A 12,813-nucleotide genomic window follows, 5' to 3' on the forward strand; every position below is an offset into this window, starting at 1 on the left:
CTTTTTGCACTGTACAATAAAAACATATAAGAAGTGTGTGTCACCAGGGAAAGAAGTGTGGGGACCATTCTCAACCATGTTAACTCACCCTTGATGTCAGTGAGTGAAACTCCCTGGCCCAGCTCAAGTATTTGTTGAATGCCATCCATTTGAAGGAACACTGGGCACAACCAAGGACCCAAGAACCTAAGCCAAAAGGACATCCATCTCTCTTTTTCTTAATTATTTATTTTATTTTTTGAGGCTGGAGTACAGTGATGCGATCTCGGCTTACCACAACCTTTGCCTCCCGGGTTCAAGCGATTCTCCTGTCTCAGCCTCCCAAGTAGCTGGGATTACAGGCACCTGCCACCACGCCCAGCTAATTTTTGTATTTTTAGTAGAGACAGGGTTTCACCATGTTGGCCAGGCTGGTGTCGAACTGCTGACCTCAGGTGATCCACCCACCTCGGCCTCCCAAAGTGCTGGGATTACAGGCATGAGCCACCACACCCGGCCCCCATCCCTCTTTACTCCTAAAAAGTTTGAGGGCTGTTTCAGCAGACAACACAAAGCTATAAGAAACCCATCCAGAAGCAGGAAAGAATGGCATTTCTGTAGCAAGTGCCAACCTTTCCAGCTGACTTTTTAAAGGCACATGTAAACATGAGAGAGAAGTAAGAGGAGACACAGGCCTTCCAAACAGCCAAAGAGTTCATTTGAAAGAGGAAGTGTGCCACAAAAGCCATCCAAAACAAATGCAGTTCCTAATGGACTTCAAGAGCTGAAGGAGTTTTAAGTCCCATGGGGATTAAAAACAAGAACAAGCTCACCCTCAATCCCTCCGTTCATCCACAGAGCAACCAGCCATGGCCTCAGCGACTGGTTGCCTGTGCTGGTTCCCTGAGATCCAGAACCAGCTCTGATATGTTCCTCTAGGCACTGAGCTGAAGAGGAAGAGGAATCCTTTGGAAGAAAAGGGAGCATCAAAACTGCGATCTAATTTTCTCTGTTCCTGGGGGAATGTTGGGAGAGGAGTTTTTAGGCCCTTCACAGTATCTCAGTGTGTACAAACACACACACACAATCAATTTCTCAGGATGCGAGATGCTCCTGGGGTAGTCCTTTGAAACCTCATAATTAAGGGCAGAGTCAAATAGAATCAATGTTTACTGCTGCTCACTAACTTAGTTCATTCATTCATTCATTCAGTCAGTCACTGGAGGCTTTCTCTAAGGGAAGCATTGCGCTAGGCACAGGTGGCAAAATAAAAATAAACCAGACGTGGAAACAATTCTCAAAAAGCAATTTCCATCCATCTGGAGACAGAATAAAGACAGTAGGCCCAACCCTGTGAGCAAGTAGAGCAATTACTTGATGTGACTTAAAAGGAAGCAGCAGCCTGCCCAGCCGGTCTTCTTTTCCTGGCCTGGTGCCCGTAATCCAAAGGGTTCATCCTTGAGTGTTTGTTGAATGCATTCACTCCTTTGGGTTTTCAAGGTTTCAAGGTATTGAGATTTTCACAGATTTGTACAAAACAAAGGAGAAGAAGGAGAAGTGATACATATCAAAGAACGTCAGTGGAGGGAGGGGGTAGTTCTTGAGCATTTCTAACGCTGGTCGCTGGTCGAGGGAAAGGCTTCAAGGAGAAGCTCATATTTAAATTGGGCCTTGCTTGGGGAGCTCTTAGAAATAAGCCAAGGGGTGAAAGGCCTTCTACACCAAAACCATAACCTAGCAACAGCTAATTCATATAGCAAATATTTGTAGATTATCTACTGCTGGGCCTTGGAGTACAGAAAGACCTAAGAAAACCCCCATAACCCCACTTTAAAGGGATCATATTTGAGAGATGGGGTGGAAGGAGAAGGCAGTTACAAGGCAGAAACAGGAAGCCACGGAGCTCAGGGCACTGTGGGGCTGGATGAACAGCACCTGCCAGAACACAGAAGGTCAGGATCGTCTTCCTAGAAGAGCTGATGCCTGAGCTAAGTCCCAGATGACCTGGAGGAGGAAAGGGTGTCCCTACAGAGATGGCAGCACCTTCAGGGAAGTGGGAGAGGGCACTGTGATTTCAAAAGATCCCTCTGGTAGGAAGGTAATTTATGCAGAGGGATGAGTGAGACAGAGAAAGCAGAAGCAAGGAGCGGGTGTTATTGCTAAAAAATGTGTTTCATCTGGGAGGCCATCAGGCAACACCAAAAGATTTTAAGCTAGGAGTGAAAATGAAGACATCTGCCTTTTTTTACAAGTTCATTCCAGCAGCAGCATGACCATGGATTGAAAGCTGAGCTGCAGGCCTGGGAACCTGTTAAGGGGCTGTGGCAGCCCAGGATGAGGTATACAGGGCAGAATCAGTGGCTTCTAAGGAAGTAGAATCTGCAGGACTTGGTGACTGGCATGCTGTGGGTTTGAGGGATACAGGAGGGGCCCTGGATGATGCACCTGGGAATGGACATTGGTCAGCTTGGTCTTGACTGAAGAAACACACAGTCAAGGCCAAGGCCTGAGGGCTGGAGGCCAATGAAGCACTGAGATTTTCTGTCATGGAGCAGGGGTTTGCCTTACTAGAAGACCTTAATCCTCCATCCCCAACACTTCCCTAATGTTGGTATAAATCTATCCCCTGGGGCAATGGTGGGTAACCTAGGCTGAGAGGCTGTGAGAGGCTGAGATTCTCTTAATATCCCCCTCCACGCAACAGTGCCAGCTTTCCTTTCTCTAAGGACTTCACCTTCAGTGGGAGCCTCTTCCAAATTCCCTTCTTCTAATCCCCATCCTTTCCTTTACGACATGCTCTGAATTGATTTAAAGGAGTTTCCCTCCTGGGTGGTTGCATTTTAAGAGGGAATTCTAGGACACCTCAAAACCTACACAAGGAAGGGATTAAGACTTCATAAGATACACAGTACACACACACTCTCTCTCGCTCTCTCTCACACACACGTGCATAAGTAGTGGCTTGATTAGAACCTCAGACACCAGGAAAGCCAGCAGATGGAATATTTTTACACAGGAGGTTTCTCCACTCAAATCACACAGAGTAATCACAGTCTACTCTAAAGACCAGCCCCAGCCCCCTTCTCCCTCACTAACACCAGACCATCTCAAGTGGGCCTCGGGTCTTCTTCCTGATAAAGCCACTGGTTGCAGAGCTCTCATGGGGTCTATTTATTTAAGATGGCTAACTCTCTTCTCTCTCTTCCACCCTCCTCTACCTGCCAAGTCCACATTTTCCAAGTCCTCCCTCAGCCCACCCACATGGACACCATATCTGAAATCCTGGTAGTTCTTCTGTCCTAAGTCAAAGCAACTGGCAAGGCCTCCTGCAGACAGGGACAGAATGGAACAGGAGAAAAAAACTGTCCCTTATTACCACCATGGGGAGTGACCAAGACATGCATGAACAAAATTCCTTAAAACTATACATACATGTGAAGAAAGAAAATTCACCCCTTGGCCATTTCTTGGTTAGAGAAGCTTTTTTTCATCTGCAAAGGTGGATGCCTCAAAGGCCCCCAAAGAGGGCTTTCTACAGGGTGTTGCTTTAAGTGTGGTGACACTCCCAGGCACCTGTTTCTCTCACTCACAACATTTACATGACCTCAGGCTTCTACTCTGTCATTAGTCAGGAATCATCCAGGAGAAGTCTACAAGCCAAGCACAGGAGGGCATATTAAGTCTTGTTGTCCTGCAGATATTTACACCACCATATAAAAATAGGTGACCGCAGCAGGAGAGATGGATGGAAGCCACGGAACCTAAAATGTCCCCCACTCTGGCAAAGAGGGAGACAGAGGCCTGCTGAATTAAAACAGGTGTTTTCTGTTCTCAGACAGCCTCGGGCAATGAACTCTGGCCTGTATAGTTGCAAAAGGACCTCAACTCCATGTTTATGCTGCTCCAGAGGAAAAGAGAAGAAGGTGAGCAAACGTTCCTAAAGCCCACAGAGGGCCCTGTGCATTTTAAATGCATCTAAGCCAACAGGGCAGCCAGGCTGAGGACAACTTCTCCAATGCAGCAATGGGTTCTGGGACACAGGCACAGCCCAGAGAACCCCGAAGTAAATAAAGATAGAGGAAATGGAGCAGGGAAAATCAGCGAGGTGGGACTGCTGAGAGAAGGGAAAAAATGGAAGTAATTAGTTCTGGTAAGGGGAAAGGCGAAAAATCCAATAAAATGGGACTATTAAAGACCTAAGCAGCAAAGGAACTTTATTTTCTGTACCTGGAATCCCAAAGTCATCAGATGCTCTTTGTTCTCACCAATCAAAGGATAACACGACTTATTGTGTCCATGTACAACAGACACATATTTGTATTGTCACCATATTGTAATAGTTGTAACTCAATGACAATTCTGAAAGTGAGGGCTATTTTCTAGACACAAGTGGGCTCATTAACAGCGACTCTGAAAGCCACCATGTTTCTAGAAAGGCTTTTGATAAAGCTGATGGTAAACATTTTAATCGTAGCCATTCAGTAGCTTAAACCTAAACCTATTTGGATTAAATATATCTCAAGTTAGGCACTTGCTGCTTTGGGTTTTTGCACAGTTGTATGAATAGCTCTATTAAAATACTTGTATTTTAGTACATCTCATTTTCTGTTTTCCTATCCCACAAGGTGTAGAGGCCAGATAGGACACCTTAAATCTCCAGAGTCTGGCCCAAGGCCTAGCAGATGGTTAATAATTGGTAGTTGAAAGAATAAGTAAAAGCACATATTACTAAATCTAGTTATATAAATCCCTCCCCATTAAAAAAAAAAAAAAAAAGAAAAGAAAGCTAGGCCCAGCCAGGTGGCTCACACCTATAATCCCAACGGTTTGGGAGACCAAGACAGGGAGGATGGCTTGAGGCCAGGAGTTCAAAACCAGCCTGAGCAACATAGTGAGACTCTCTCTCTATTTACAAAAAAAAAAAAAAAATCTACTCCATACCTACTAGGTGGCTAAAATCAAAAAGTCAAAAATAACACTTGTTATTAAGAACAGAGAAATGGAGAAATCAGAACCCTAATATGCTGATGGTGTAATTGTAAAATGGTCCAGCTGTTTTGGGAAGCAGTCCAGCAGTTCCACAAATGACTAAACATAGAGTTACCATGTGACCCAGCTATTCCACTCCTAGGTATATCTCCAAGAGAAATGAAAACATATGTCCACAAAGAAACAGGACATGAATGTTTATGGCAGCATTATTCACAATATCCAAAAGGTGGAAGCAGCCCAAATGTCCATCAACAGATAAATAGATAAGCCAAAGGTGGTGTATCCATACAAGAGAACATTATTTCGCCGTAAAAAAAAATAAAAGTACTGTTACATGCTACAATACAACATGGATGAATCATGAAAACATTGTGCTAAGTGAAAGAAGCCAGTCACAAAAGACCGCACACTCTACGATTCAATTCTCATGAAATTCCAGAATATGGAAATCCACAGGGCCAGGAAGGAGATTAGTGGTTACTCAGGGCTGGAGACGGCAAGTGTGTGGGAATAGGAGGGGGACAGCTGAACGATATGGGGTTTCTTCCCGACGTGATGAAAATGTTCTCAAATTGACTGTGGTGATGGCTGCACATATCTCTGGATATACTAAACACTATTGAACTGTGTACTTTGTTTGTTTGTTTGTTTTTAGAGACAGTATCTCACTATGTTGCCCAGGCTGGACTCCTGGGCTAAAGGATCCTCCCACCTCAAGTGACCACAGCAGGAGAGATGGATGGAAGCCATGGAACCAGCTTTGTACACTATAATGCCCAGCTTTGTACACTATAAGTGGGTAAATTTTATGGTATATGAATTATATCTCAATTAAGCTATTTTTAAAAATTCTCTACTCATAATAAATACCAGAAATTTCTGTGGCTATTTTCTCCTTTAGAACTGTGTTAAACAGGTAGAAAATGGAGACTATTAGAAGAGATTCAATTTTCAATTTGGTGCTTCTATATTTATATGAAGCCTGAAGGCTGAGGTGGGAGGATTGCTTAAGTCCAGAGGTCAAGGCTGCAGTGAGCCATGATTACACCACTGTACTCCAGCCTGAGCTACAAAGCAAGACAGAAAAAAAAAAAAAATCTTGTATATTAGCTACTCTGGAGTGACTCCTCAAATGAAGTCTCATAATGCGGGCTGAACTGAGAACCTGTTTTACTTAATGACCAAAGCTACTCCTATCTCAAATTTGGGTTTCTTTTAAGTTCTGAGATATAGTGCGGGTAGGAGGGACAATTCCATCTGAATTGAGGTCCTTTTTCAGTTTTATAATGTCTTTAGCTAGTTTTGATCATGAATTATGAATTTTGGATAAACTTTCATGTGACAAAACCAAGGAACAAAAACAAGGAATATGACTGGAAGCACTGATGACAATATTAAATAGTATAAAAGTCTAAGGAAGGAGGGTGGTAGTGGAGAAAGAGAAATCCAAAAACCCTAGAACTGAATCCCAGCTTGACTACTTCCAAGGTACACAACCTCTGGCAGGTGACTTGACCACGAACCTCAGTGTACTCATCTGTAAAATGGGGCTATTCATACCAGCTTCTGCATGTGATACTGTAAGTGACATAAAGAAGAGTAACTGACACATAGTCAACACTTGAGAAATACTTCTCCCTTCTTCCCAGATAGAAAATGCAAAATTGAGAACTCGTTGATGCTGAACAGGAACAAAGAAGGGAAAGAACAGATGACAAGGAATGGTGGAGTTAGAGGGAGTCTGAGTTAACAGAATGAGACCAAACAAATTCATCGTAGCCAGATAGTCCTGGACCAAAATGGGAGATAAGGCTTGCCTGTGTTCAAGGAAAAGGGGCATTAGACAAAACAGAGAGCAAAATGAGAACCGGACTGGTCTGTCTGTAAGCCCTTTGAGGTTTAGAAAGGAGCGAGTCCTTTCGAGAGCTTCATGCTGAGATATTCTGGAATTAGATAGGGATGTGGTGGATGACAGCAGGATGGGATTAAATGCAACAACCAGGATATGCAATTACTAACAAGTTACTCACTGTTCTCAGGGATAGTCCAAAAGCCTGGGTTTTAGGAAAGCAAGCCTTAATGGAAACAAACCAACGTCTAGTCCACATTAGAGTGTCTCCTTCTTTGATGCCCCATTGGGAGGAGGATGAAGTTGTGCAACTGTTTTTTGCTGAAAAGAGTAAAACAAGTTTTCAAACAGTGCCCTAAATCCCAGTGCCCAAATTTGTTACTGGCAATTGGGCGCCCTCTAGTGTCAGTGAGCAGGGATGCCACCCTTTGAAAGTCGTAAAGTTGGGAAATCCTGTTGGGTTCCAGCTCTAGAAGGAACTGCCAAACAGCAATATTTACATGGATACCTGGAAGGCAGGAAAAGGTTGAAGGAGCACCACTATGACACAAACGAGTTCTTCTGTCGAGAAGTTCTGGAACATAGTAAGTATTCATGAGATGTTTGTTGAAAGTGAATGACAATTAGGTCCATGGCAGACAGTCCTGCATTAATGCCCCATCAGGATATTGACATGTAAAGAATACACCACCTGTCAAACCGATGCAGCAATGAAAAACTTGACTGCTCAGATCTTAGGATACATTTTTTTTTTTTTTTTTTTTTTTTGAGACAGAATCTCACTCAGTCACCCAGGCTGGAGTGCAGTGGTGCGATCTCAGCTCACTGCAACCTCCGCCTCCCGGGTTCAAGTGTTTCTCCTATCTCAGGCTTCCGAGTAGCTGGGACTACAGGGGGGCCACCACGCCCGTCTAATTTTTGTATTTTTAGTAGAGACAGGGTTTCGCCATTTGCCCAGACTGCTCTCCAACTCCTGGCCTCATGTGATCCGCCCGCCTCAGCCTCCCAAACTGCTGAGATTACAGGTGTGAGCCACCATGCCCAGCCAGATCTTAGGATACTTTCTGAGTGATATAGTTGAGTAAGAACCATGGCTAGATCACTTAGCTGAAATTAAAGAAATTACTCCACTGGATCAACCAAAATATACATGTTGTAACAAAAGTAAATCCTCTTGGCCAGGTGCAATGGCTCACGTCTGTAATCTTGGCACTTTGGGAGGCCAAGGCAGGCGCATCACCTGAGGTCAGGAGTTCGAGACCATCCTGGCCAACATGGCGAAACCCTGTCTATACTAACAATACAAAAATTAGCCGGGTGTGGTGGCACATGCCTGTAGTCCCAGCTACTCAGGAGACTGAGGTGGGAGAATGGCTTGAACCTGGAAGGCAGAGGTTGCAGTGAGTGGAGATTGCACCACTGCACTCCAGCTTGGATGACAGAGTGAGACTGTGTCTCAAAAAAAAATAATGAATTAATTAAGTCCTCTTTATAAGTCCTCTTTTCCTTGCTGAGCTTTGGTGAGTCCATCTGCAAATTCAAGGGGAGAAGAGACTTTCCTCTAAGAAAAGATGACCTGTGATCCTGCATACCATTAGAGCAGTAAAACATGTTCAAGTTATTTCTCACCTATGCTGAGTCAGGTGGGGGGAAAAAAATGCCCACTTCCATAGCCAGAGCTGTTTTTGCATCAGATCTGTTATTCATTGAGAGCAGAAGAAAAAATTAACCTCACACACTTACCTCAAATTGTTTGCCCATCTAGTTCTTTTGTTGCCAGAAACTTAGATTCAGTAGACTCAACAGCACATGAAGCAAGAATTCCCAAACTATTCCAGTTTTGCCCAGAAGGAATGCAAGGCTTGAGAAGAAAAAAATTCAAAAAAAAAAAAAAAAAAAAAAACAGCCTTAGTATGCACTGATCCACTTTGCTCATAGTGCCCCGATTGCTGGGGTAGCCAGCAATGCTTTGGAACCTGCCTTCTCCCTGCTGCAAGAACTTGGAGAGACATTCCCTGTGCAACCCCTGTGCAAATATAAGACATGCACCGTGCCACTTTCATTTTGTTTCTTTTATTTTTTCATCTTTTTTTCTTTTCGTTGCTTACACCTGTAACAAAACTGCAACCCACACTACTTTCTTTGCTCATGAAACCTACAACACCTTCTGCTTCTTCCTTTGTGAATGCCATGTTGTACCTGTAGCCTATATCTATGTCCCCTGAATGGTCAAGTACCTGAACTTGAACATCCGGCAGAATGGCCTCAAATGTTATTTTACAGATTAGCCCTGCCCTGCCTTGTGGAAAAGCCCCAGAGGCCACACCTACCCATGGCTGATGTTTCAAATGACTATTCATTTGTCCCGGAAGTCACAGACAGATTTATGCCTCAGACACTCTGCAAAGAGGTACCCAGAGCACAGACTGAAAACTCAAATAATTATTCCCAATCTTCTTTCTGGGATCAGGAGAATAAATGGAGAGCAGATGCCTTAAATGCATCAACAGCACATGGTGCTGCTGGAAAAGGGGTGCAAATCTGTCCCCCACACAAAGCCCTTTAGGAAAGGATGTCCAAGCACTCTGGAACTTACTCTACATTTCTAAAAGCGGGGTGAATCCCAAGGGGCCGGGCCAAGCCTGGGGGCGCTTTTGCATGCAGACCAGCCACTAGAGCCGGACCTGGTCTCCCAAGAGAGTCAGGGTCTCGCTGTCTTGCCCAGGCTGGTCTTGAAATCCTGCTGTCAGAGGCGTGTGAACCAGAGCAACTCCATATTAAATAGGAGCTGGGTAAAATGAGGCTGAAACCTACTGGGCTGCATTCTCAGTAAGCTAAGGTATTCTAAGTCACAGGATGAGATAGGAAGTCAGCATAAAATACAGGTCATAAGGAACTTGCTGATAAAACAGGCTGCAGTAAAGGAGTCGGCCAAAACCAAAATGGTGATAAGAGTGACCTCTGGTCGTCCTCACTGCTACACTCCCACCAGCACCATGACAGTGTACAAATGCCACGGCAACGTCAGGAAGTTACCCTATATGGTCTAAAAAGGGGAGGCATGAATAATCAACCCCTTGTTTAGCATATCATCAAGAAATAACCATAAAAATGGGCAACCAGCAGCCCTCAGGGCTGCTCTGTCTATGGAGTAGCCATTCTTTTATTCTTTTACTTTTTTAATAAACTTGCTTTCACTTTGCAAAAAAAAAAAAATTCTAAACGTGAGGCAGGTAGGCGAGCATTAGGAGTAGAAAGTCAGGCTCCCAGCTGGCTACCATATTTAACTGGTTTCTATTTTAAGTAAGGACTATAAGGAAAGAGGTGGGAGACAGGGCAGAGCCCCGCATGTGCTCTGCAGGAGCATTACTCACCAGGTCATTACTCACCAGGGCGCTTTTAAAATCTGGGAGCCCTGCAGGGGGTTTCCTTTGCAGGCTCACAGCTAATGTAGAAGAATGAGGGCTTCTCTTCTCCTGCCTTCTTTTCAGGGCTCCTAACCTTCCAACGCCCAGAGTGCTCTCCCAGTGGGTGGGTCAAAATAGCTTACCCAGAACTCCAGGAGGAAGAGAGGAGGAGATGCAGAGAGTTGGTAATGGCACTCCAACATTCTGATGGCAGAACTGAAGAGGTTAAATAGGTGGTGGGACATCGTAACATGAAACAATACTTCAAATCCAATAGCAAAACCTCTTAATTCATCCTCATAACATGATATCATAAAAGGCCCTTTTATTCGTTCTTAGAAAAAGATATTCTTGGCCAGTCGTGGTGGCACACATCTGTAATCCCAGCACTTTGGGAGGCCGAGGCAGGATAATCACTTGAACTCAGAAGTATGAGACCATCCTGGATAACATGGCGAAACTGTGTCTCTACAAAAAATACAAAAATTAGCCAGGTGTGGTGGTGTGCACCTGTAATCCCAGCTATTCAGCAGGCTGAGGCAGGAGGATCACTTGAGCCCAGGAGGTCAAGGCTGCAGTGAGCTATGATTGTGACATGCACTCCAGCCTGGGCAACACAGTGAGAACTCATCTCAAAAAAAAAGAAAGAAATGAAAAAGAAAAGGGCATTCCTGATGGAACCTGCTAGACATCCATGGAGCTAAACTTTCTATTTGTGCTATCCCAAATAGAAAATCCATAGTGCCTGATTTTATTGTAAAACACATTTATTTAAAGAAATCAAAAGTTTTTTCCACATCCTATTAAATCCCTAAATCTCATTATAAGTTGACTATAAGTAACCATTGATTGAATTTTGCCATCAAATAGAATTTAGTGCCCTCAAGTTCACAGCATTGGGTGAAGTATTATACACAAAGTAATTCAGACAATATCTCAGAATCTTAAACTATATCAATACCCTATATTACATTATAAACCATTTCCAAAAAACTTTTTGTAAAGTGCTTCCTGTTCAAGCAGACAGCTGAGCCCAACCAATGAGAAAGGATTCATCATAATAATAAGAGTCACACTGAATACTGCTTCCCAAGTGCAGACACTGTTCTAAATTGCTTTATCCAAACGAGCCTGTGTAAGCCTCTCAACAGCTCCTTAGACATACTCTCAGGATCCTCATTTTACTGGCAGGAAATAAAAGGATGACTGTAGAAGCAAACTTAGAGTAACTAACAGCCTCCACTTAAAACTAGGTCAACAAGTTTGCCAATCTCTAAACTCCAGTCCAAATAACTTTTTTTTTTCACGTCAGACGGGTAATATGCCAACATCATAACAAGCTCACACATGCACGTGAAAACCCAATCATCACGCTTATGAACTACAAAAGGATTCAAATAGCTCTTCTTTCAAGTTCAAAACACAAAAATGAATTTTACTCTCAAATCTAAAATTTGCAACACCAGGTTTGTCATATCACACAAAGCTATTTTCATTAGCTATCTGAAAAGCAGGGAAGAAACCTTTTTCTCAGTCAAATAAAACCACACATACCTTTGAAGCAGCAGGCAACCGTCAGTGCCCCTACTGTTGGAGAAGCCTCTACTCCTTTTATTTGATTTTTTTTTTTTTTTTTTTTTTTTTTTTTTTGAGACAGAGGGTCTCACTCTGTCACCCAGGCTGCAGACTCATTCTCCCAGGCTCAAGTGATCCACCCACTTCAGTCTCCCACGTAGCTGGGATGCACCACCACACCTGTCTAATTTTGTTCATTTTTTTGTAGAGACAAAGTCTCACTATGTTGCCCAGGCTGGTCTCAAACTCCCGGACTCAAGGGATCCTCCCACCTCAGCCTCCCAACTTGCTGGTATTACAGGCGTGAGCCACCCCTCCCAGCTCCTCTTTTTTCCTTTATACTGTTCTTTTTCCTCTCTTGGCCTTTCTGCCACCTTGACATTCCCCTCTGGGGAAGGTGGGGAATTTCAAAACCAGTTTACCATGGTGCATCCCCCGCAAGGAAAAAAACAAATACCAAAATATCAAACTTCTACTAAAAGTTTTTAAAAGTTTACCTAAGGCCAAGCACGATGGCTCATGCCTGTAATCCCAACACTTTGGGAAGTCGAGGTGGGCGGGTCACTTGAGGTCAGGAGTTCGAGACCAACCTGGCCAACATGATAAACCCCATCTCTACTAAAAATACAAAAATTAGCCCGGCGTAGTGGCTCATGCTTGTAATCCCAGCTACTAGGGAGGCTGAGGCAGGAGAATTGCTTGAGCCTGGGAGGCGGACGCTGCAGTGAGCCGAGATTGCACCACTGCACTCCAGCCTGGGTGATAGGGCGAGACTCCGTCTCAAAAAAACAAACAAACAAAAAAAGTAAGTTTACCTAAAGCAGCAAATGATTCTGCTTACACAGTAAAGCCATCAAAGAGATGGGCAGTGGCAAATATATGTGTGACTTTAAACCTTTTCCCAACTGCCCCATAATCCACAATGGAGGTAATACTTCAGAGCAATAGGTGTTCCCTTTGCTCATTCTTTTTCATCCCTTTCTTCAGTTGAGCCCCCTCAAGCCAATGATA

General features: G+C 43.8%; 1 pseudogene; it reads right to left on the bottom strand.

Moving 5' to 3' along the window:
* Positions 1-11,533: 11,533 nt before the first annotated feature.
* Positions 11,534-11,620, bottom strand: LOC112205509 (small nucleolar RNA U13; annotated as a pseudogene).
* Between the last annotated feature and the right edge of the window lie 1,193 nt (positions 11,621-12,813).

The sequence above is a fragment of the Pan troglodytes genome, chromosome 15, assembly GCF_028858775.2.
Source record: "Pan troglodytes isolate AG18354 chromosome 15, NHGRI_mPanTro3-v2.0_pri, whole genome shotgun sequence".
NCBI classification, from domain to species: Eukaryota; Metazoa; Chordata; class Mammalia; order Primates; family Hominidae; genus Pan; species Pan troglodytes.